The sequence below is a fragment of the Excalfactoria chinensis genome, chromosome 3 (assembly GCF_039878825.1).
Source record: "Excalfactoria chinensis isolate bCotChi1 chromosome 3, bCotChi1.hap2, whole genome shotgun sequence".
Lineage (NCBI taxonomy): Eukaryota > Metazoa > Chordata > Aves > Galliformes > Phasianidae > Excalfactoria > Excalfactoria chinensis.
The window spans coordinates 35516627-35540126 of NC_092827.1; the positions used below are offsets into that span (position 1 = coordinate 35516627).

At 35.5% G+C, this 23500-nt stretch overlaps 1 protein-coding gene across 1 annotated transcript in view; it reads left to right on the forward strand.

Annotated features, from left to right (window-relative positions):
- The window catches only part of LOC140249911 (uncharacterized), a 54289-nt gene that overhangs the window by 26314 nt on the left and 4475 nt on the right, over positions 1-23500 (forward strand). The window lies entirely within an intron of this gene.

Consider the following 23500-nt stretch of genomic DNA (forward strand, 5'->3'; position numbering starts at 1 on the left):
GTAAGAAATTCAAAATGTGATTGACGCTCATTACCACTATGGAATTCAGTAAGCAATTATTTTAAAATCCATAAATGGATATCTAGATGATATAAATGGAAATTTTTGAAAAAGTAGGAAAGTTATAGTTATATACAACTGCAGTGGGTGAGTATGCTACTCACTTCATTTATACAGCTATGTTTAATGAAAAATTATGCCAAACTCCACCTTACTCTCATCAAATGAGAGTAAAACTTTGAATATGAGTAAGAGAAATCATTCAATCTACTGCTTGGTCTGAATGTTGTGAGAACATTTTCAGCTGCAGAAGCTGCACGTAAGTACTCCCTCGGGCATCTTTCTTTCCTATCCACCTCAGCATGACATTGACAGTTTTGATTTTCTTCTTCAACCTACTAGTTCGTCTTTCCAAGTGACACTCTGTCTTGTTGAACAGGCAGCCTTGAAAACTCCTGATGTCACTGAAACAAAGTGCAGACATGACATCAGAAAATTACTCATACCTTGATCTTGCTTACTCCTTCCTCCAAGATTAGTCATTTCCAAAGCATGGGTCCATATAAGTGCTTATTTAAGAGCAGGAAATATTCCAATTTTTGCTCACTATTTTAAGTCAACCACAAAAAAGCAGAATGTGATTTTTTGATTGCTTCAGGAATTTTGAGGCTTCATGCAGAGTTAATATTGTATATATTTTCAGAATGTGCTGGAACAAAAAGCTATTTCTTCATTTTAGAAAAGAGCTTTTGTGTTTTTCATTAAATTTCTATACATCTTAGAAAGAAAGATGCAGTATTTTACTAAATCTTTTCACTTCCCCCAGGATCAAAAAATAAATCATTTCATCATGAGTCATCCAAAGCTTCCCTTAAATCAGGAAGGAAAAACAGGGATCTCCAGAGAGAAATTCATCTCATTGTGAGGTAGATGTCTAGGCAAAGTGACATGAATTCTCTTCAGAAGGTTCATTCAGAGAAGATCCAACTTTCATGTACAAAGAGAAATTATTCTTATTTGCACATTCTCAGATAGATAAGATGAATACGGCCATTCATTCCCTTTTCCTGTTGTGATGGGATATCTTTTAGAATAAGTTGAATAAGTGCTCACTCCACCTGGATATATGTGAAACACCAGAATTTCCAGAGCAGCAAACTGGTCCTTTGTTTATGCAGAAGCCTTGAGAAGTTAGGCAGGCTGTTGTTATGAGAAGTATCTGACCAGTTGCTCTTATTAGCATGGAAAAGTCTTCAGAAGACTTGGTCTTAATTCGTAATCCTATTCTGAGTGCGATTTAATTAAGCATTCTCCTGAATGGAAAACTTACTCTGAAACATAAGTAAAATTGTCCAGGCATTCTCCTATGTCAAATTATATATTTGATTCTGGACAAAGAATGGATAATATCATAGAGACAATTGTTTATCAATTTTGCAGCTGCTTGTGTCCTAATTCACTGCATTACAGCCTGGAAAATGTTTCCTCTCACATCTTAAAGAGATGATAGTGGAAAATTTTCAAAGCAAGTTAAGTGTTAAGTTGTTGAAACAGTAAAAGGTGGTAGAAATAGAGTTGAAAATCTTGCTTTAGTGTAAGAACATTTTCTTCATATAACAATTCATAATATTACGTCAATATTCTCTCCATTCTGTATTTTATTTTTCTATTTATTTCATTTAAGTTTATGTCATATTCCACATCCTCTGTCTCTGAACTGTTTACTCAAGTCCTCCTGTCTCAGCAGTTTCTCCTTCTCGTGACTCTGCTTTCTTTTGCTGCTTTCCAGTTTTCCATCTTTACTCTTATTCTAGATTCTCTCTTTGACCCTCTGTTTCTTCCTTTTCCCTGTCCTGATGATTCACGTGGGTCTTCATGATCTCTATCTAAGCAATTCTATTTCAGTATTTTCTTTATAAATTGAAATATGCTTACTCCAGTTTCTGTTTTTTGTTTGTTTGTTTGTTTGTTTTCTTTTTCTTTCTTTGCTTGGTTGCTTTGTTACTTTCTTTCTTTCTTTCTTTCTTGCTTGCTTTTTATCTACTGGTTATGAGCAGTATCTCCGGCTTACTGTTCTGAAATACAGAAACTGTCCTAAAAAAACAAGCTGTTCATGATTTTCTCCTTCCCCGCAGTTACTCAAGAAATATTTGCTTTAAAAATAAAAATTGAGAACTCTTAATAAAATGAAGATATCAAGTTTAGTTATCCATAAACGTAATATAGACTTTTGTGTTGTTATACATAAAAGAAAATATTACCCTAAATTCTTTTAAAAAGCAAGAGGCTAGTAAGGTTAGACAGATTCAGGAAGACATGAGGAAATTCTGCCTCCAATACCTTGAAGCATTTTACATATGAAACAATATCCTGGTGCATTTATCTTCACTGTAAGGATAACTAAAAGACATGATGAACAGAGCATTTCCTAAATGCAAATCCCATGCATCTATTTGGTTATGTTTTTGACACCACCGAAAACCCCTGAACACCCTCCTTAATCTTTGCAAGGACTGTTTTTGTTACAAATAGTCTTTTGAAAGGTTGTCAGATGCTCCTATTTGACATGAAACCACAAGGCTATGGAAAATGTACAAAACTGAAAGAGTATAGAGACAAGGAAATGAGGAAAAGATTTTGCCAAACAGATAAGATTGGCTGTTATCCCAAACAAGCTGCTTTATGGCTCTGCCCAGTAACAAGGATTTAGAAAGAATTGAATAAGATCTCAACCAAAAATATTTTTGTTTGGTTTTGCTGTTGTTTGCTTGTGCTCTTGTTTTTGTGGTTGTTCTTTTTTTTTTTTTTTTTTTTTTTGTTTTTTTGTTTTGGAATTCTATTTCTTTCTTCATTTAGATATAATAAAAAAGTTGTCAGTGACTACAACCTCTCCCTTATTCTTTAACTTCCTGAGTGTGCACATGTATAAATCTTAATGTACAATAAATGTCCATACTAACACTCTGGCTTGGAGCATACCTATAACTGCTCCCATGTCAATCAGTACTTATTTCTTACCTTGCAGTTTTAGATTAGATACTTGTCAAAGCCCTGAGAGGATCATTTTTTGTTCATATATTTATGATGTCACAAATATGATGGGATAGAAAAGTAAAATATGAAAAAATTATAGATAAAAAATAAATAGATACATATAGATAGATATAAACATAGATGAAGGTGTAGTTAAAGACAGGGGAAAAAAAAAAAAGCATACATTCACCACACTGTCAGAAGACAAAACAAGTTCATTCTTTTGGAAATCATTTGGAAATAAATCTGTGCTGTTTATCTTAGTCCACAACTCCACATCTTGCTCCGAAAAGCTTTTCTTGCATTCCCACAAATCTGAATACTATTTCCTGCACCTTTATTTATTTATTTATTTATTTATTTAAATGAATTTCAAATGAAGCAGTAATTGGATAAAATGCGAAGATTGTTTTCTCCCTTTTGGGTCCATGTTTTAGTCTACAATGACGTTCTTCCAAAGAATTATGTGTGTATGCACATCAAGGCAGCTCTGAGATTATGGTTCCTTCCATTTCCCTTATGCCTCTGACATACAAGTTAGGCACGTTTTGTGCCTTTTAACAACGTTTGTGACAATAAAATACAGAGAAAAATACTACCATGACTCATTAAGTGTTATAATAATTATTATAGTTAGTGCAGATACAATATAGAGACAACAAAAAAGTTAATTTTAAGTCCTAACAGTTACGGCTGATGATAGTTTGATCAACGAGGTGAAGTGAAATCCATCTAAGTGAGAAATATTTTTGTACACCACAGTTTTGCTTCTGTTCTGATACAAAGCTCATTAAAGCCAACAGTAATAATAACTCAACTGAGTTTCTTGGGCTTTAACTCAAGTTCCACGAATATTGCTCAATTACTATATAGAAATTTCAGCTGATATTTACAGTCATCCAGATTGGAAGATCACTCATTTTCTACACAGGAACTCAGCAGTCACCACAGTGGCCTACTCCGAATGAAGCTGAAGATAGAGTTCCTGCTTCAACTGGCAGCTTGAGCTGTTCTCGCTCCTAATTTCCTAACTCAGTCTTCATACAAATGACAAAGAAAAATGAAGTAAAAATAAATAAATAAATAAATAAATAAATAAATAAATAAATAAATAGAATCAGCTTTGTAAGAGAAGTGATATGAGACAATGTTTCTTCCCTGAATCTGAAGTACTGGTCTTCATGAATTTCACTATTTCTGTTTTCTGTCTGGCACTTTCAAATTCTACTCAGCTCTGCAATATGGACTGATATGATTTGGAAATAACATATGAATAGAATTTACATAGCACTCATATATAATCAGTGGACATATAGTTCCAAGGTAAAAAATCCTATGGGACCCCTGAAGTCTATTTAAATGTCCAAGTATAATTAACATAGATATGCATTAAGGCATGGCACCAGAAAACATATTCTTCTCAGTACTCTGCCTTTAGATATCCAAGATATTTTCCATTATCCATATTTGTCATCTATGAAGAGATGATACATAAGTGACAACTCATGTACATTTGAGAACTTAGAGATATGCATCTTGTCTGAGGTCATATAAGAGGTGTATGATTTCAGAGGAAATGAGACTTAAGTATTCTAGTTCTGCACCTAACTATTAAAGGCAGTCAAATAAAAAAGAATAACATCCAAAACATGAAGCAGAGATGGAAACAGGAAATTCTTGACCATTACTCAAGATGTTTGAGATGCTGAGAACAGACCTGTGTCTTAGGATGCTTACCCCAAACTCAACAGACACACACACAAAAAAAAGCAATTATGAAGACAAGTGTATTAAGTTTGTAATTGATAACAGAAGTGAAATTCTTACTGATTTTACTCCTCAGACACATTTTCTTGGATGGTGATTCTGTACAGCTGTAGTGTTGCTTCTGATCATTTGCTCATTTCAGTGATATCTTCCTTTAATGAACATTTCATTTAATGTCTTCTTTATTCATCTTCTTCTCCATCTTATGACTGATAGTAAATTACGTAATATGATGGATGGAACAGACAGCTTTGCCTGTAGCACCATCTTTCTACTCTTCCATTCCTAAAATGATTGCAGATAAGCAGATAAACACATACGAAACAGATATGGAGGTTGGGGATAGAAGAGCATACCTGTACACACACAAAAAATCATCTGCCAATCTGTAGGAAATATACTAAACAGAAACACGCACCAAAAAGCTGTGAGGCAGTAAAGTGAAAACAGATTTAAAGATACTGTTTTAAATAGCTCTTGCATGCAGTGCACGCTTCATAAACTGCAGATAGGCTTCCTGAATAAAATATGAGGTCATGTAGCTCCATGACTAGCTTGGTTAGTTAAAAAAAAAGATCTGAAAAAAATGTATAAAGAGGCCATACACTATCTCCAAAGGGATAAATAAAATAGCCAGCAGTGACAGTATTTTCTTTTTATGTGCACAAATACAAGGCATAACAATTGTCAGCTCCTCATTTGCAAATTAAGATGTAAAGGAAATGTCTGTAACAGTACATGCAACAGTTCATATTTGAAGTTTGGCACAGTGAACTGACAGCCACAGAGGAACTGCAGTCACCTAATTCTTTCTTTCTGCCTTCCAGCTACTGGCAAGGAGGTTGGAATTTAATAAATATGTGATGAGGAACGGCTGTGAAAGGCTGGCGTATCTTCTTTGCAAGGACTCATCTTCAGAGATAATTAACTAGGTGACAATATACAATGTGCCATTAACAAGAACATTCAAATCATTTCTAGACTTAAGTACAATTTTAAGCCTCTTATCAGATTTTCATTTCTGAATCCATTCAGCTGTCAGGCTTACATCCCTGTTCTTTATTAAAGCCCACATGGGAATCCAAACCTTCTAATTTTCTATACAGATTCATTTCAGAATCAATTAGAGCTGGTGGCAGCCTTTTCCCTGTGTACTGAAGGGGATTAACTGGGTACTTGCTCAATTGAAGCTACCTTTGAAAGTACATTCAACCCTCTATCATGAAAGATTTTTTTTTAATTTTTTTTTTTTCCCCTGAACACTGGGATCTCCAAGAGAGGCTGGTAGTTAAGAGGTGGCTGATCAGTATCCAGGTATTGTATTTCAACAAGGGACTGTTTAAGTTATCAATCTTAGTCACCACCTGCAGTGGTCTTGACCAAATTTTTTTTTCAGTACCTCCCAAAAGTGCATATCTGTGAGGTATTTCTCCCTCGCATAACTTCCCTGCATGAGCCCTGCTGTAACTTTCCTACAGAAATGGCATTTAAGCTGTTGTAAATCATCTGGAAGCCAAGAGCCCTGGTCACCGTCCAACATCACAGATGCTCAAGGTGAGACATCTGATAACCTCTGGAAATAAAAACATTAGCAATAGTTTGATTTGAGCTACTTCTGATGAAAGTTTGATATTATTATTTTTTTTTATTCACTCATTTCACTGATAGTCATTTAACACGAGTACCTCATTAACATTTTCTGAAATCTTCTAAATTCAGCAAAGTAGTTTTGACCTTTAGGTAATGCTGTCACATACAGATTCACAAGGAGATGCGACCAAATACTCCTGCTCTCACTGGGAATAGAACACTCTCAGAGTTTTCGTGGACTCTGACTATACATAAAGATGGGTTCAGAAAATAAGAAATTATTCAAGTAAGGATATACTGTACATTTAATTTTTTTTTTTCTGATCTCTGCCCTTTTATATGTGTGTGTGTATAAAATGTATATATATAAAAATATAAATTTATATATATGTGTGTGTACCATTTTTTAATTGGATTATTTACTCTTCTGAAAATTTTTATTTCATACAAACAGTGGAAAGATCACTACATTCAGGGAAAATATTGAACAAAGACTGACATAAAAATATATCACTTTAAATTTTATTAATTTGTTACTAACTTCTGAGGGCAAAACCAGAGACTTGGTGAAAGAGCATAGTTATTACTATTAGTCTAATTTCAGCTGAAACTCATGGACTCCGCATGTTTTCATAGCTTTCATATTTCTGAGCTAATAAGATTTAATGTGTTCACCACAAATTAGAAGGAATCTGGAGATATGATTTTGTTATATTATTTTCTGGGTGAGAAAACACAAAGTAAATAAAGCTCATCCAATAAAAAATAAAATAAAAATAAAAAAAGAATAGTATTAATGCAATTAGGATAAATCACACAATGGTATGTCAGTATATCAAAATTCAAATAGTACTGAAAAGCTTGCATTCCAAAAGTAACAATTTTGAATAATTTTGATTTTCAGAGATTTAGATGTGCAAATTTTGCTTTTCCTTAAGTACCCATAATAATAATTTTGGACACTATTTTCCAGTGGAATGTTTTACTTTTAACATATGATTCAATAATATTCATTCTAAATTAATATGACAGCATGCAGAAATTAATGCTGTATAGAGAAGAATCTACAGAATTCTATCAGATAAATGAAACAAAATGCAGACACATGAATATGCTTCATCTTCTATAAATAGTCATAACTGTCTTAATTTCACTAAAACTTATGTTTTCTCTTGAGTGGAATTGTGATCATTAAAAGTGACAATGTAACTATCTGTGAGACTAAAGATATCTATTGCAAAGAATAGCTAGGTAAGTAGAATCCACAAAAAGTTCACTCAGCAAACCAATGAAATAATGTATTCTGCTTGCATGAGGAACTGAGTGCATAAATAATCAAAAGGTAAGCCTGATAAAAATTTTTGTTTTCATAAAACAAAATGAACAAGCCGAATCTAAACTTGGTCATACATTAAAAATAAAACCATCAAACAAAAATTCCTGCAGGTATTCCATTTATTTAGTAATGTAGTATGTAAGGATGTTTCTTCAACTGTCGAAGTCAGTGCAATTGATTTCATTTCAAAAACAGAGCTGAAATATTTATATATATTCACTTTATATGCCATACCTAGTGAAATGTTGCTCTTATAATTGCTTTAGATGGAAGCCTGACTTACATTTGAAATACTTTATGCAGATTTCCATACATTAATTTGAAAAAGATGCTGAAGGCCTAGAACTGTTACTTGATTTCTATTCATGCTCAGCTAAAATCAGCAAGCAATCTAGCTGTGTAAATTGTCAGTGACAGATTTAGAAGAGCTGCAAGCATCACGGAAAACTCAGAAATTCAGCATGAGCAGAAAAATTCTGCTTTAAATCATGTTTAGATCATGTTTCTGTGAAGAGATAAATCCTACAAAAATAGGAAGGGAGGAAACAATCTGGAAAGAAGGTTGGAAACATCAAGCAGCCACTTAGAAATACATTTCCAGTAAGAAATATTATTGCAGAAAAAAATAAAATGAAATAAAAAAAGATGTTTGGACTCCATATTAATTACTTCACAGAGCAAAAATTTAAAGGAACTTCTTTGAGGTGCTGGAATTATTTCACCTAGAGCAGTGCATTCAGCCCTAGGCATCACATGTCCACAAATATGTGGACAAATTGGTAGGAGTTCAGTGAGCTGCATAAAATAAATAATAATCAGTGGCCTAAAAGGAATGATTTATAGTGAATGATTTAAAAGGATAAATACAGGCCTAGTCACTGAATGGAACTTTCCCTGATATGATGCCACTGAATGACATCCACCTTGCATAAAAATGAACTCATTTAGGTTTCCTGAAGACATTTCTTTTACCATAGTCAGCTCTCTATAAAAAACTTATTGAAGCAGCAACTAGAGAAACTTGCGGCTACAATGTAAAAGTAAAATTTTTGACATATGTACAAAAGAGAAACCATTACTATTAGCATAATTAATTAATTCAGTGGACGTTTGAAAAGGAAACAGCAAACAGCGTGAAAGAAAATCAGTCTCTGTAAGACTATGCTTTTATAAATAGATTCCAGAGACAACTGAATGAAAAGTCTGTTAAACAATGCATTAGGAGGAGTCTCAGAAAGAACAGTTCCACAGAATCATCCATGATTTTTTCTAGAGTTCTGATATAGGTAGAAGAAATAGGATGTAGTACATTTTGTCATTAAGCGATGCTAGGAAAACAAAAAAAAAGCATTTCACATTTTTTTTTTTTTTTTTTTATCAAGGAGACACGTTTCAAGTATTAAACATGTATTCGTAGAAAGATCAAACCAATATAAATACAGATAGATATATAAAATAACTATAGAACCATAAAGATAAATAAGCCAGGCACCATCTTCCTTTTCTCTGGCTTCTAGGTCCCTCATTATCCAGCTTTTTATTTTTATTTTTTAATTTGGTAGCATATTTTTAGACACTAATTTTAGATAATTTTACTAAAAAGGTTAGTTGAGACTTTCTGAATCTTGAATATTATGCATTACTTCAATCAATTATTAAAACATTCTTGATTTGATTTATCAACACTATACACCATTTTTCACATTTCATACCATTCACCACATTCTAATTTTTCACCCAAAGTTTCAGCATATTTCATATAACAAAGAGATAGTTCCAGCAACTATTCCAAATTCCAGCCTTATGTCAAACTCTTCTCCTTTATATTTCTCTCATATTGGAAATTTGAAGTATGGTTTCATTCTTGATGGTATTAATAAGTCTAACACATCTTTCTTTACATCTAAGTGGTCTTTCCTTCATACTCTTATTCCTAATCAAATTAATCCAAACTTATCTCAGAACTTCTTTCCAAAGACAACAGTTTCATAATCTAGAAGACAATGAATTTCCATAGTTGCTTTTTACTATAGCGTCATATTTCAGACCACTTAGAATAACTATTGAATAACATCATTGCTACTTAAATAAAAATGCTACCCACTGCTTTAGAAGAATTCTTTTTCAGTTGAAATTTAAAATTGCACCACTTATCACAGCAAGAAATCCATTTTACTAAAAATAATAGAAAGGGGCACACTGTATGCCAACTTCGCATAACAGTTCATTTGAAACAAGTGAATTCATAATGTCAATGAAGAGGTCCTACACTAATCGCACTTTCTGTTTTCCTATAATTCATTTCCTAAAAGTTATAAAATAAACATTAGACATAACTGACATCTCTGACAATTTGCAACTGTTTTCCCAGACTTTTTTTAAAGACTAAAAATAATGAAAATTAACTCAAGCACTTTAGCAAGAACTTTATTTAAAAGTAAGATTTAAAAATAGATTAATGCATTACTTCAATATGTATATTTTTAACCTTTGAATTTATTAGTACTTCTTTATGTTGAGAATATTTCTTCTCAAGAAATACTTACATCAGGAAATTAGGTCCCTAATCCTGAAAACTATTAATAGAAGCTTAATTTCAAGAATATTACTCCAAATGTGGCTAATACTTTATATGTGATTGTATGTCTCTCTACTGTTATTTTTATTTTTATTATCTGCATATGTCGACTTACTGATCAGTTTCATAGAAGTTTGAATGTTTTGAATACCTAATCACTGTAGTCTATATATTTTATGTTTTTCTTAGGAACTCCAAAAACCTAGTTTTTTTTTCTTTCTTTATCTTTCAGTTAATTTTTTCAAACATAGTCTAAATTTTCGATTAGTTATCATTCTGAATACACCAACATTATCAATATTTGCTAAAACCCCTTTAAGTTTTTAATGACAAACTGTTGGTTCAGGAGACTGGTTTTCTAAGAATTTAATTTTATAAAACCAAATCAAGTAAGAGAAAAATATGTATAGGAATAGAGCTCTACTGTAGCCCGTGATGGCCTAAACATGGAAGTTGAAAGTCATGTCAGTTTGTGGACCTACAAAGTGGAGGGCTAAACTCTTTGGATTCATGCATATGTCAATCTTCTACGTGGACTGGTCAGAAAAGAGAGAACAAAAACACATCTATAATTGCTATTTCTTTCAAATCATAGAATCCTTAATTTTGGGAGGGACCTTTAAAGATCATTTAGTCCAACTCCCCTGCAATTAACAGGGACATCCACAGCTATATCAGGTGGCTGTACAGCCTAGTACTGAATGTTTCCAGGAATGGAACTTCCACATCTCTGTTCTTATATCTTACCACCCTCACTGTAAAAGACTTTCTCCTTATGTCCTTGTTTTTCCTTGTATTTTTACATTTATTATTTTCCATACAGTTGTGATTTTTAAAATTTATAATAACTCAACCAAATTGCAAGAACAACACTATATGAATTGAGTTTTTACACACCATGAATCACATAGAATCCTAATCCCTAGTATAATATTCTGAAGCCTAAATCACGTGACTATCCTCCAAAGCCATCCTAAACCATATAGCTGCTAAATTTCATATAAAATTGAGGTGGAAGACCTAAAGTTTGCAGACAAATTCAATACAGAAACAAGTGTTACTTCAACAATATCTTTGAATGAGCAGCATACTGTAGAAAAAAAGATCAGATCCAAAAAGTCTGTATAATAACTGGTACAAACAAATGAAATAAAGGAGAATTGAGGTGTTCTAGGCAATTTTAATTCCAATTTATCCTAACTACTTAATGTCAGAATCTCAATAAAATAAACAATAAAATAAAACAAAATAAAATAATAAATCAATTAAAAATAAAATTTACAAAGATGCTTGTATGTATTTCTATCTTCATGGTCTGGCCGACACAGGATGATAGATGGGCCCCACAGTATGTATGAATATGTATCTGAATTCCTGTGAACTATTTATTATGTATTAATTCAGCCTATATCTGTAGCACGCTTTCTGCTAAAGGTGTACAAGTGAGGTGTAGCTACTCCCCTTGCACCAGGGTGTATGTGCATCACTCATTAAACATACCTGATTTATAACTACTTTGTGGTTATGGAGTTTGCTTCCGCAAGTCATTGTAGCATTAGCTGCAATTGCTCTACTTCAACACTGATTCCTATTGTTTGAATATTTTTTTACTACTTTGTCATATTTTCCTGAAAATATTCATAAAATAGAACAAACACATAACCGAAGGGAAACATCCTAATCCCCCTTACCATTAAAAAAAAAAGAAAAAAAGAAAAAAAAATATAGTTACATATAATTATGCATAGCTAGCATATACTGAGGGTTTGGGCTAAAATTTGTCACCTAACCTCAATTGCTTAGTAATTATATTAAGAACTTAATATACTCTCAAGAATGCAAGAAATCTCAAAAACTGTCTGGATGTCTGGGCCCTTAGAGTGGTGATGACTGGTCATGAGCGGTGGGAGAAGTCATACTGGGAACTGCTGTGTTTAGTATCTTTACCAGTGACTTGGATGGCAATGAAAATTTGTCTCATAATTTTATTTATTTATTTGTTTGCTTGTTTGTTTGTTTGTAGGAATCCTTTATCAAACAATCTACAAATACTATGAATTTTCTATTGTTTTATTTTTAATCCCACTCTCCATTTCTGCATTGTATTAGCTACATAGATTCCCACTGCCCTATAAATGAACTCCTTAGCTATATTACAGTGGTGGATTAATTTCACTTCATATCTGAGCCATACTTTTTTTTTTTTTTACTAGTGATGATGTTTTTGTTTGAAATTCATGTTACTTTGTTATATCTCATAAAAATGATTAAGAACTCTTAACTGCTTTTTTTACAAGCTTTTTACTCTTGTCACTCTTGCTGCTTAAATTTCTATTTGAAAGCCCCACAGAGTGAAATCTTCGTCAATCCAACGTATGTTATTTCAGACTTAGGTTAAAAAACAAACAAATGAACAACAGAAACAGATTCCATAGACAGCAACAGACCAGAATATACTTCCAGCCTTTGCAACACCACTTGCAAATATTCCCAGAGGGATATTTCTCTCACTACCATTTAATATATGAATAAAATGTGTTCAGGTTTTTTCTTCCCTTTTTCACAGCCTACAATAATGATTAGCTAGTATATAAACTAATCACGGATTTGTACTATGTATTATGATTTTTGAATACACTAGATACAAATGTATTTAATGAGGCTCAAAATCCATTCTCATTTAATCAGGAAAAAAAAATAAACAACAACAACAACAAATCATTAGTTATTTTAGTATATACTTTAAAGTTGTCCTCTCCATGTCCTTTTTGGTATATATGTGAACTTTTAGTTTTCCAATTCATACTTCCCACATCATTTTTTCATCTTATTATTACTACTCTCTCTGAATGTAGCTACATTAACTGAATGCAAAGTAGGTGAGAGGAAGAAATTGCATCTAATGTCCGTAGTTAGAGGTAGAAAGAATGTTGCCATGTCAGAGGTCAATGATATCAAAGATATCCAAGAAAAGAAAAACATAGCAAAGTGCAGGATCATCAGTCAAAAAAGGAAATTATGTTTGGGTTACTTAAAGGTTTTCTCGATGTTTTATGTTGTTTAGAAATTTTATCTCATCAAGTACTTCTGAGTAGCCTAATTTTGTTTAGAACTTGTCCCACATAATGCTCTTCATCTTATTGCTGATACGACATTTAAGCTGTAATACAATAGTAAGATCCCTGTAAGTGTTGGTAAGTTTTGAGATACCTTATGCAAGAACTTCTGTATCTGATTGACATGCAGTAAAGCAATTTCAAAAGACTGACTACCACATGCTGTAAGAGGCCATGCTTTTTACACTGTTGCCTCAAAAGTTTGCTGAAGATGGACAAGTCCAGGAAAGCCCTGAGCAGGGGATGAGAAATCCTTTGTCTGAGGGAAATAGATGGACAAGTCCAGAGGCAACGAGAAAGAGAAATAAGCTGCAGATGAATGGCCGTGAAGTGGTATTTTGTGTGGGCTTATCTCAAGGAAGATGGCCATCCCAGAGGTACTCACATGACTCTTACCCTAGCCCCCAGGAATGTCACGTAGGCAGGGAACAAGTAGGATAAAAAGAGCATGGACAAACCATGAAGTTAGGTTTTCCGACATCAGATGCCTCACTATGTGACGCCTGCATGCCTGCATGCTGAAGAACTTTGCCTACTGCTACCAATGGACTCTCCTGGGCTTGCTGCTCGAAAGGCTGCTCGAGATTCTGCTTCATGAAACCTTGCTGCTCCTTCTACCACCTGCTCTGCACTGTACCAGCCTGCTGCTTGTGGCCTGCCACTCTGCTGCTGCTCTCCCCTACACCCTTTTTCCTCGGACCAATGAAACGACGTGTGATGGGATGCTGCTGCATCCAGGTGGTGACTATCCCCGCTTTTACGCAATTCTTGCCCTTTTCCTACCTTTCCTATTGCCCATTTTCCTGTCCCCATCACCCTAATTTTGGTATTCACTGCTCTCCCTTCCCCATCCCCTCAGCTGACTATTATTTCTAATAAACTGGTTGGAACAACATTTGAATGTTTTCTTCTTAATCTCAAACCAGGCAGAATATATCAAAAGAACCTTGCCTCCCTCCTGTAAATTGGAGTGAGACACATGCTCATTCACTTGGGAGAACTGCAGAGTTCCTGGTGGCTGGGTACACTGCATTCAGTTATTCTGAAGAATTCAAATCATGGCAAACACTGAGTGCACCTAAGATATACCCGTCCATCTTAATCACTGAAAATTAAACAGAACAAAGGATTTCTTAGTATATCTAAATCTTGAAAGCTAAGGCAGCCAGTTATGCTGTGAACTTTCTCTCTGAAAATTAACAGGGTACCATGGTAATAAATGCTTCTTTGTGCAGCAGAAGAAAAATCCTAGTAAAACTGGAGGGGGAAATATATATATGTACAAAAACAACTTTTAATATTAGTATTGACTTTGATTTGTGAAGGTTTGAACTGGACAGTCTCCAGAGACCCCATTCCTCTTTAGCTCATATGTGATTCCATAGCAGTGTGGGATGACACTGGTTTGGAGAGCTTCCTTGTTGCACAGTATTCAACCATTTTCCTTTATTAGAACCTAAACCAGTATCTGTCCAAACAGTTCACAGCATTTACAACAAAAGAATAGCCATTTTTCAACTATTTTTAAAATAATTTGTTCTCTTAACAATTGTCCTGCACTTTCCTTGAGGGAACCAGAGATCTTTCAGCCTCACCTCTGTGCCACAAAAAACTATGTAAGAGATCTTAATGGAAGCTATGCTAAGACACATGGAAGACAGGGAGGTGATACAAGAAAACCAGTGTGGCTTTACCAGTGACAAGTAACTCCTGAACAACCTAGTGGCCTTCTGTGATGGCTCAAATGCATCAGCGGACAATGGAAGAGTCACTGATGTCATCTATCTGGATTTCAGTAAGGCCTTTGACACTGCTTACCATAACATCCTTCTCTCTGAAAAGATAGGGATTTGATGGGTGGACTATCTGATGCATCCAAAGAAGTGTGGCCAGTAGGTCAAGGGAGGTAGTCCTGCCCTTCTACTATACACGAGTGAGACCTCACCTGAAGTACTGTATCCAAGTTTGGTGTCCTTAGTGCAGGAAAGATGTGGACCTGTTAAAGTGTGTCCATAGGAGGACTACAAAAATGGTCCAAGGGTGGAATACCTCCTCTGTTAGGACAGACAAAGAGAGCTGGGAAAAGAAAGCTCCAGGGAGACCTGATAGCAGCCTTTCAGTATCTGAAGAGGGGCTTGTAGCATTTGGACCATCCCTCTGTATTCAGTTTTGGTGAGGTTGCACCTTGAGTGCTCTGTTCACTTTGCAGTTCCCCACTATGAGAAAGACATTGAAGTCCTGGAGTGTGTTCAGAGAAAGGCAATGAAGCTGTGACAAGTCTGCAGCACAAGTGTTATGGGGAACAGCTGAAGGAGCTGGGATTGTTCATTCTGGAGAAGAGGAGGATCATGGGGGACATTATAGCTCTTTACAACTACATGAAAGGAGGTTGTGACAAGGTGACTGTGGCCCTTTTCTCCTGCATAACTAGCAACAAGACTAGAGGGAATGGATTCTGGTTGCATCAGTCAGCATCAAGTTACACCAGGCAAGGTTAAAGTTAGTTTAAGTTAGAAAAAAATTATTTTCCAAAAGAATGATTAGGCACTGGAACAGGCTGCCCAGGGATGTGGTTTAGTCACCAACCATCAAGAAATATTTAGATGTTCTACTAAGGAACATTGTTTAGTGTGGAAATATTGGTGCTAGGTGGAAAGCTGGACTAGATGACCTCGGAGGTCTTTTCCAGTCTTGGTGATTCACTTACATGGAGTCCTCCATAAAACATTTTAACATTTAGGTGCTACTGAGAATGCTCTGTTGCAAAGAAAACCCCTAATACCTGAAAACTAAGTGAAGATCTGTAAGTCTGTATTGACATGGTATCCTTCAGGTGGCCAACCTGTTCACATGCAAAGACTTCATCTGGTGCAGCGGGAACTATCAAGCAAACTGTTTCCCTCCCTATTTTGACTGAGGGATAGATCTGGACAGGGTTCTCAGGACATATCTTCGTCAACACCTCCCTGGTATAGCAGAAGGTTTGAGGCTAAGACAGGAAGCCAAGTGAGGAAGTCAGGATTAGGTTTTGGTGACAGCTGGGAGAGGCAGCCACATGGTCATGTGAGGCAAGCCACAAAAAGCAGATACCAGTTCACCAAGGATTTAGATTAGTGAGGTCTATGACTGAGTTCGATTGCAACTCCCAAGAAAGGTGAAGCCAAATCCCACCCTTCACCACACTTTATGGCACATCTGCCCCATGGCTACACAGCTGCTCCTCTTCAGAGCTGGACCAAGCATAGGCAGACAAATCCCAGGGGTGGATAGCTGCACCTAGGATCCTGATGCTTGCAATTATACTTTTCTCAAAGTTATGTTTCAATTTTCAGACGATAGAGCCCAAAATAAATGGTCAGGTCAGTACGATGGAAAGTAGACTTAAAAGTCTGCTAGGTAGTTTTCATTCATATAGGAAGCAAAATTTCAATGCAAGTGAAATTCAGTTTCTTGAGAGAGAAAGAAGAGCTATGGCATTTTCCCCTCTGCTCTGAAGAGCAATGACTCTGGGCTAAACCTTTCTTGAATTACTTGAGAGAAAACAGAGGTCTAAACAAGGAAAGAGCAAAAGGTCTTCCTATTCCATGTGGAGTTAAATTTTAAATGTGGAGTCATTTTTATTCTCTGAGTCTTTGGTAAGTAGTTGGATGGTTTAGACTCTCAGCTTCATCACAGAGACATTCAGATTTTCTTCATCCTGAGCTGTGTCTGTTACAAAGAAACCATCTAGAATGCAACAACTAAGCCAGGTCTTGATATTTCTTAGTTCACCTCCAGTTAATTAACATATCATACAACATGCCAGGAATTATATTGTTTTAACCAGTAGTTAACTACTGAATAGTTGTTGTTTGGGGTTTTTCTTTTGTTTGTTTATTTGTTTGTTTATGAGAAGGGGCAGCAATTATTTAAATCCAGAATACATATTTCCACTTATATTCACTGTTATGCTTTTATAGAACAGAGCTTTATCACTGCTTAAAAACCATGAGATTTCTGGAGGCTGTCCACTGGTAGCTGTCCTCTGTATGCTCCAACACAATCAGAAATCCGTTTAATTTCATGAAGTTCAAGTTGTTTTCCTTTCAGTACTATTTGCTTTTTCCTAGCCATAGTATTCCTCAATGTCAAGAAATCAACAGAGAGACCAGAAGTACAGACCATAAATACAATCAGATGAATTCATATCTGTGGTATGAACTAGTCCTGTTCTATACTATAGTTGTGTGGATACACGGTTTTGGAAGCATCTTTTTTCTCCTCACTCAATTATCTCTCCATTATCTTTTTTTCTTTTCTTTGAGTTGCCTAAATGGATTATAACTGCATTGGTTCTCTAATCCTCACTACTGCATGGCTGGTTGATTTGTGTTGCTCAACATTTTAATGAGTTTTGTGACATTATCTAACGGCAATGTACTCACAGAAGCAAGAAGAAATGGCCAAACAAAAGTCTGTGAAAATAGAGTACTTATATTGTGTCTGATGGCATTTATGTATAGAAGGATTTCAATTTCCCAAGTTTTGGTACATATAGGGAGCTATAACAGTTGTTCATTTTGTTTGTTTATTTGTTTGAAGCAGAAACAATTACAAGCCAGTGAAGATTAATCAGTTTCACCAAAATTAAACTGCAAATTTTACAGCAGTTTCTTTTTGTATAACTAACTTCTTATTTTAACTATGACTGACCTCATATTGAATATTATAGTCATACTTTGCAAGTTAACATCTTAATTAGCTGATTACTGCTATTTGTTGATAATATGAGAAAAAATTCTATATGGTGAAAAAAAAAAAGAGGAATATCTACAATAGATTGCTTACAAAAAAGGTTCATATTTTTATACATATTTATTTTACAAAAGAAATCTATGGATTGTTTTTTATTATGGGAAGATGATTTGAAGACTATACTAGATTATTCAGATTCTTCTCCCTCACATAGATCAATCTTCATACTAAACCACATTATCATTCCTGAAAAAGCATTGTATTCATAAACACATTATAAAATGCTAATAAATGTCATAAGCATGTTGCAGGCTTAAGTATCCAATATTAAAATTGATTATAAGAAAACAACTAGAAGGATTTACAGTTAATCTATTGATCTGTTGAACTCTATAGCAATTTATAATAACTGACTAGTAATTCATCATCATACATAATGCCTTTATTTTCCTTTATATATACATGTTAATAAAATGTATTTTAAAGTAGAACATGATTCAAATGCATATTAAAAACTGATCCTCATAAATAGTTAGGTTTAATTAGCGATCACTGTCCATGACTTTTTTCTGTGAACTCTGATTTATGAACTTGTATAGTTTTGGGAGTTCTTACTGCTTTGTTTACTTGATTCTATTTTTCATATAGAAGTAGCTACATATGAAGGAGTGCTGCAACTCATGTATTATACAAAACTTTACCAGTATGCTGCTATTGAATTGGATTTTCTTAAATGTGATATGTTATTATTAGAAATAAGCAAAAGACAATGTATATGTCAGGAGTTATCCATGAATCAAAGTGGGAGATTAGATGCACTACTTTGGCTAGGACAGCTGATATTATTCATAGAGGCTCACATGGTGATACATTTTGGATTTGTGATGAAAATGCTTAGCACACCAGTGTACTGGTTTCTGCTGAGCAGTGCTTGCACAAGGTCAAGTACTTCTCCTTTTGCTCTGCCAGTAGGGATGCTGAAGGTTCACAAGAAACTAGGATGGCAACTAGGACTAGAAAGGGAGGAACTAGGACTAGAAAGGGAGGAACAAGGCTCATGAAGGGCTTGGAGAATTAACCCTATGAGGAGAGGCTAAGGAAGCTGGGGCTATTTAGTCTGGGGAAAAGGAGGCTGAGGGGAGACCTTATCGCCCTCTTCCAGTACCTGAAAGGTGCTTACAGTGAGAGTGGGGCAAGTCTCTTCTCACTGGTGACAAGTGACAGGATGAGGGGAAATGGCCTCAAGTTGCACCAGGGCAAGTTTAGGTTGGATATTAGGAAACACTTCTTTACAGAAAGAGTAGTTAAGTACTGGAATAGGCTCCCCAGGGAGGTGGTTGAATCGCCATCCCTGGATGTGTTTAAGAGCCGTTTGGATGTGGTGCTCAGGGATATGATTTAGTGGAGGGTTTTTAGAGTTAGGGTACTATGGTTAGGCTGCGGTTGGTCTTGACGATCTTCAAGGTCTTTTCCAACCTGGGAAATTCTATGATTCTATGATTCTATGATTTGGAGTGTTGGCATTTGTCTTCCCAACAAAACATGATTTAGGGTGAGTCCTAATTCCCTGGAAATGGTTGAACATCTGCCAGCTGATGGGAAATAGTGAATTAACTGATTATTGTTCTTTGCTTGAACACTGAATTTGTGTTTTACACAGAATTTTCATCTCAACATGTGAGTTTCCTCATGTTTAATCTTTCTGATTCATTTATTCATCCTGCTGGAGGAGTGTTCAAGAAATGAGTGAGCAGCTGCATGTGGATCAGTGGCTTCTCAGGGTTAAACCACAATACCATCATATCCTCTGTTCTCTGTAATCTATACAATAATCTATATAATCTATATAATTCCCAATTCTTACCAAAAACTTGTCCCTTTTGTTTACTTTCACTGATTTTCAGAAAATAAATATAAATGTTGTTTTTATTCATATGACTTTTTGAAAAGCCCAAAGAGAATTTTGAATATTGTGTTAATTTATTTGCTTAAGTAACAAACACAAAAGAGCTTCACACCACCACCATCACCACCATACACACACATGCAACTGTTTCTTTGGCTGCAATAGTAAATTTATCAACATTTTTCTGCTCTGGAGCTTATAACTGCACAGAAGTACTGTGTGTAAAAACAGGCGTAAGCCCCTAACAGCACTGTAAGTCCTTAGCCTAATGATGTCGGACTTTACTCTAGGGATCATGTACCTATTTTAAAATGTATTTCAGAGATTCACATTTTTTTGGTCCAAAGAAGTTGCAGATCCACATTCACTGTGCATGTTTGACCTGTACACCTCCATTCGCAATCAGAAAGGGCACAAGGCTGTTGTTTTTTTTCCCCCTCAAACTGAATAAAACTGTCATTCTCCCCATTAATGAGAAATTCTACTATTGATCTGATCTTTGCTCTACTACCATTGATTTCTGCTCTTTGTTTTGCCATTTGGACCTAGAACTGTCAATAAATTATTGACCGAAGAAAAGAAAGTCAATCATTTGTATTCTCCTTAGAGCATGTGAAAATTGAATTTGTCTTCATATTCACTGACATTTTACTATGAAATTCTGAGACCATAAGAAGTCAGTCTGGACTTGATAAGTTTATGGTTGTGAAAGATAAATTTTTTCAGATTAATGGTTTCTACATGAAAATAGAGAACATCTGGGTAACTTTTAAAATAGATTAAAGTCATAGTTTCTCTGAAATTTCATAGTATTGTATAATATTTTACATACAGGTATTCATAGGATCCTAGAACCATAGAATCATTAAGGTTGGAAAACACTTCCATGATTATCTAATCCAGCCATCTACCTACCACTAATATTTCCCACTAAACCACATCCGTAAATACTAAATCTACCCTTAAACACCTCCAGAGACAATGACTCCACTGCTTCTCTGGGCAGCTTGTTCCAATGCCAAATCACTATTTCAAAGAAAACATTTTCCCTAACAACTAATCTGAACTTCCCTAGTGCAACTTGAGACCATTCCCTCTTGTCTTGCTGCTAGTCACCTGAGAGAAGAGGCTGACACCCACCTTGCTGCAACCTCCCTGCACATAATTACAGAGTGACAAGGTATCCCCTGAGTCTCTCCTACTCCAAACTAAACAATCCCAGTTTCTTCACTACTCCTCGTAAGACTTATACTTCAGTTCCATTCTTTGGACATGCTGCAAGGCCTCATTGCCTTTCTTGTAGTGAGAAGCCCCAAACTGAACACAGTACTGGGAGTTTTCCATTTGGCTGAATATAATACCCTTGTTGTCCTGGTGGCTCCACTGTTTCTGATAGGATGCCACTGGCCATGAATTGGCCAACTGGGCACACTGCTGGCTCCTGTTCAACTGGACGCCAACCAGCACACCCAGGTCCTTTTCCTCCACACAGTTTTCCAGTCACTCTGCCCCAAGCCTGTTTTCTGGAGTTGCTGCCATAGTGCAGGACCCAGCATTTGTTCTTACTAAAAGTCATTCCATTGGTCTCAGCCCATTGATCAAACCTGTTCAGATCCCTCTGTAGGGCCTTCCTATCTTCAGAGTGTACCTGTCCAAGACACAGGCCGCTAGCTTCTCCAAGTGAATGATGTAGGAGACAGACAGTGTCAGAGGGCTTCACTGAAGTCTGGGTTGACTACATCCACAGCCTTTCTCTCATCCACTGGATGGGCCAGCTCGTCATAGAAGGAGATCAGGCTGGTCAAGCAGGACCTGCCTTTCATGAACCCATACTTTCTGGGTTTGATTCCCTGGTTGTCTCATACCCTCCACATGTTCCTCCTCATGATGATCTGTTCCATAACATTTCTTGGCACCTACATCAGGATGACAGGCCTGTAGTTCACCAGATCATACTTAAAACCCTTCTTACAGCTGGGCATTAAATTGGCAAGCCTCCAGTCATCTGGGACCTCCCCAGTTGACTAGGAATGCTGATAGATTGTACAAAGTAGCTTGACAATCACATCTGACATCTCGCTCAGCACTGTCAGGTGAATCCAGCTGGCCCGATAGAATTGTGACAATCCAAATGGATATAAGGTGGAGTAGTAGGTCTGTTATTAACACCTGAAATGTTAATAGGTATTTTTGTCTATTCGTTAATGTAATGGGAGTAGAAAAAAAATGAAAGTAGAAAATAGAAAGTATTCACAGGAAACTACATCAAGTAGCTACAGACAAGAGGGCTTGAAACAGAAAGGATGACTTCAGAAAACTTTCTATGTATAGATGTATTAAAAATCATTTTTAGATTTAATTTTCTATTTGGATCACTAGCTTCATGTCCACTTTGACGAATTCTGAATTCTGTGCTGGATGATCTCAGGTTTAAGGGCATACTTAGGTCATTAGTTTTTCAAGTAGCATTTTTTAAGGTCACTAAATTCTCTGTGAGTCACTTTCTGTTATATGTTTTACTTGATACTTCTGTACATGCTCCTTGAATTTAGTCCTCTGGGTACACTAACATAGAAGAGTAAAGGCCAAAAAAAAAAAATAAAAAAAAAAAAAAATGCAGAGAGCTGTATAAGCCACATTGCCAAAGAAAATGAAATAGCCTTCCATTTGACCAAATACACAGTGTCAAATATATATATATATATATATGTTATTAAAAGATAATCTGTTAAAGGTATATAGCAGGAAATTTAACCACCTCCAGTATTCAAGGGAGCTACTCACTTTGCACTTAGAAAAACAAGTAAGACAAAAAAAAAAAAAAAAAAAAAAAAAAAAGATAATTACCAGTATGTAGCAGAAAATACCAGTTATTCTGAAAAACCTAAGTGTCAAGGATTGTAGCCCTAAAAACTTTGCTGATCACAAATGCTTAGAAATTGGCATCAAAAGTAGAGAAAACATCTGGAACAGATAAAAACAGAGTATAGTAGTACTGCAAGATGAAAAACATCAGTGTTCAAGTCATATCCTAGTCAATCACAGTATTCCTATTGGTTTTCAGAAACTCTGATGTGTTGACCATTCTGATGAATGAGGGGAGAGTAGAGGATATTATCTTTCCAGACATCAAGCCTTTGAAATTGTCCCCATTAAGATCCTCAGAGAGACTTTAAGTATGGGATGGACAAGAGACAGTGACATGGACTGAAAACTGGCTAAATGACCAAGCCCAGGGAGTAGACATCAGAGGCATAAAGTTTCACTGGAAGCCAGTAATAAGTGGAGTACCCCAGAGGTCAATGCAAGGTCTAGTCTTGTTTAATATAGATCGGAAAATCATATCATTGATTGGCCTAGGTTGGAGAGGATCTTAAAAACCATCTAGTTCCAGCCCCCACTTTGGGGAGGGTTACCAACCACTAGATTAGGCTTACCAG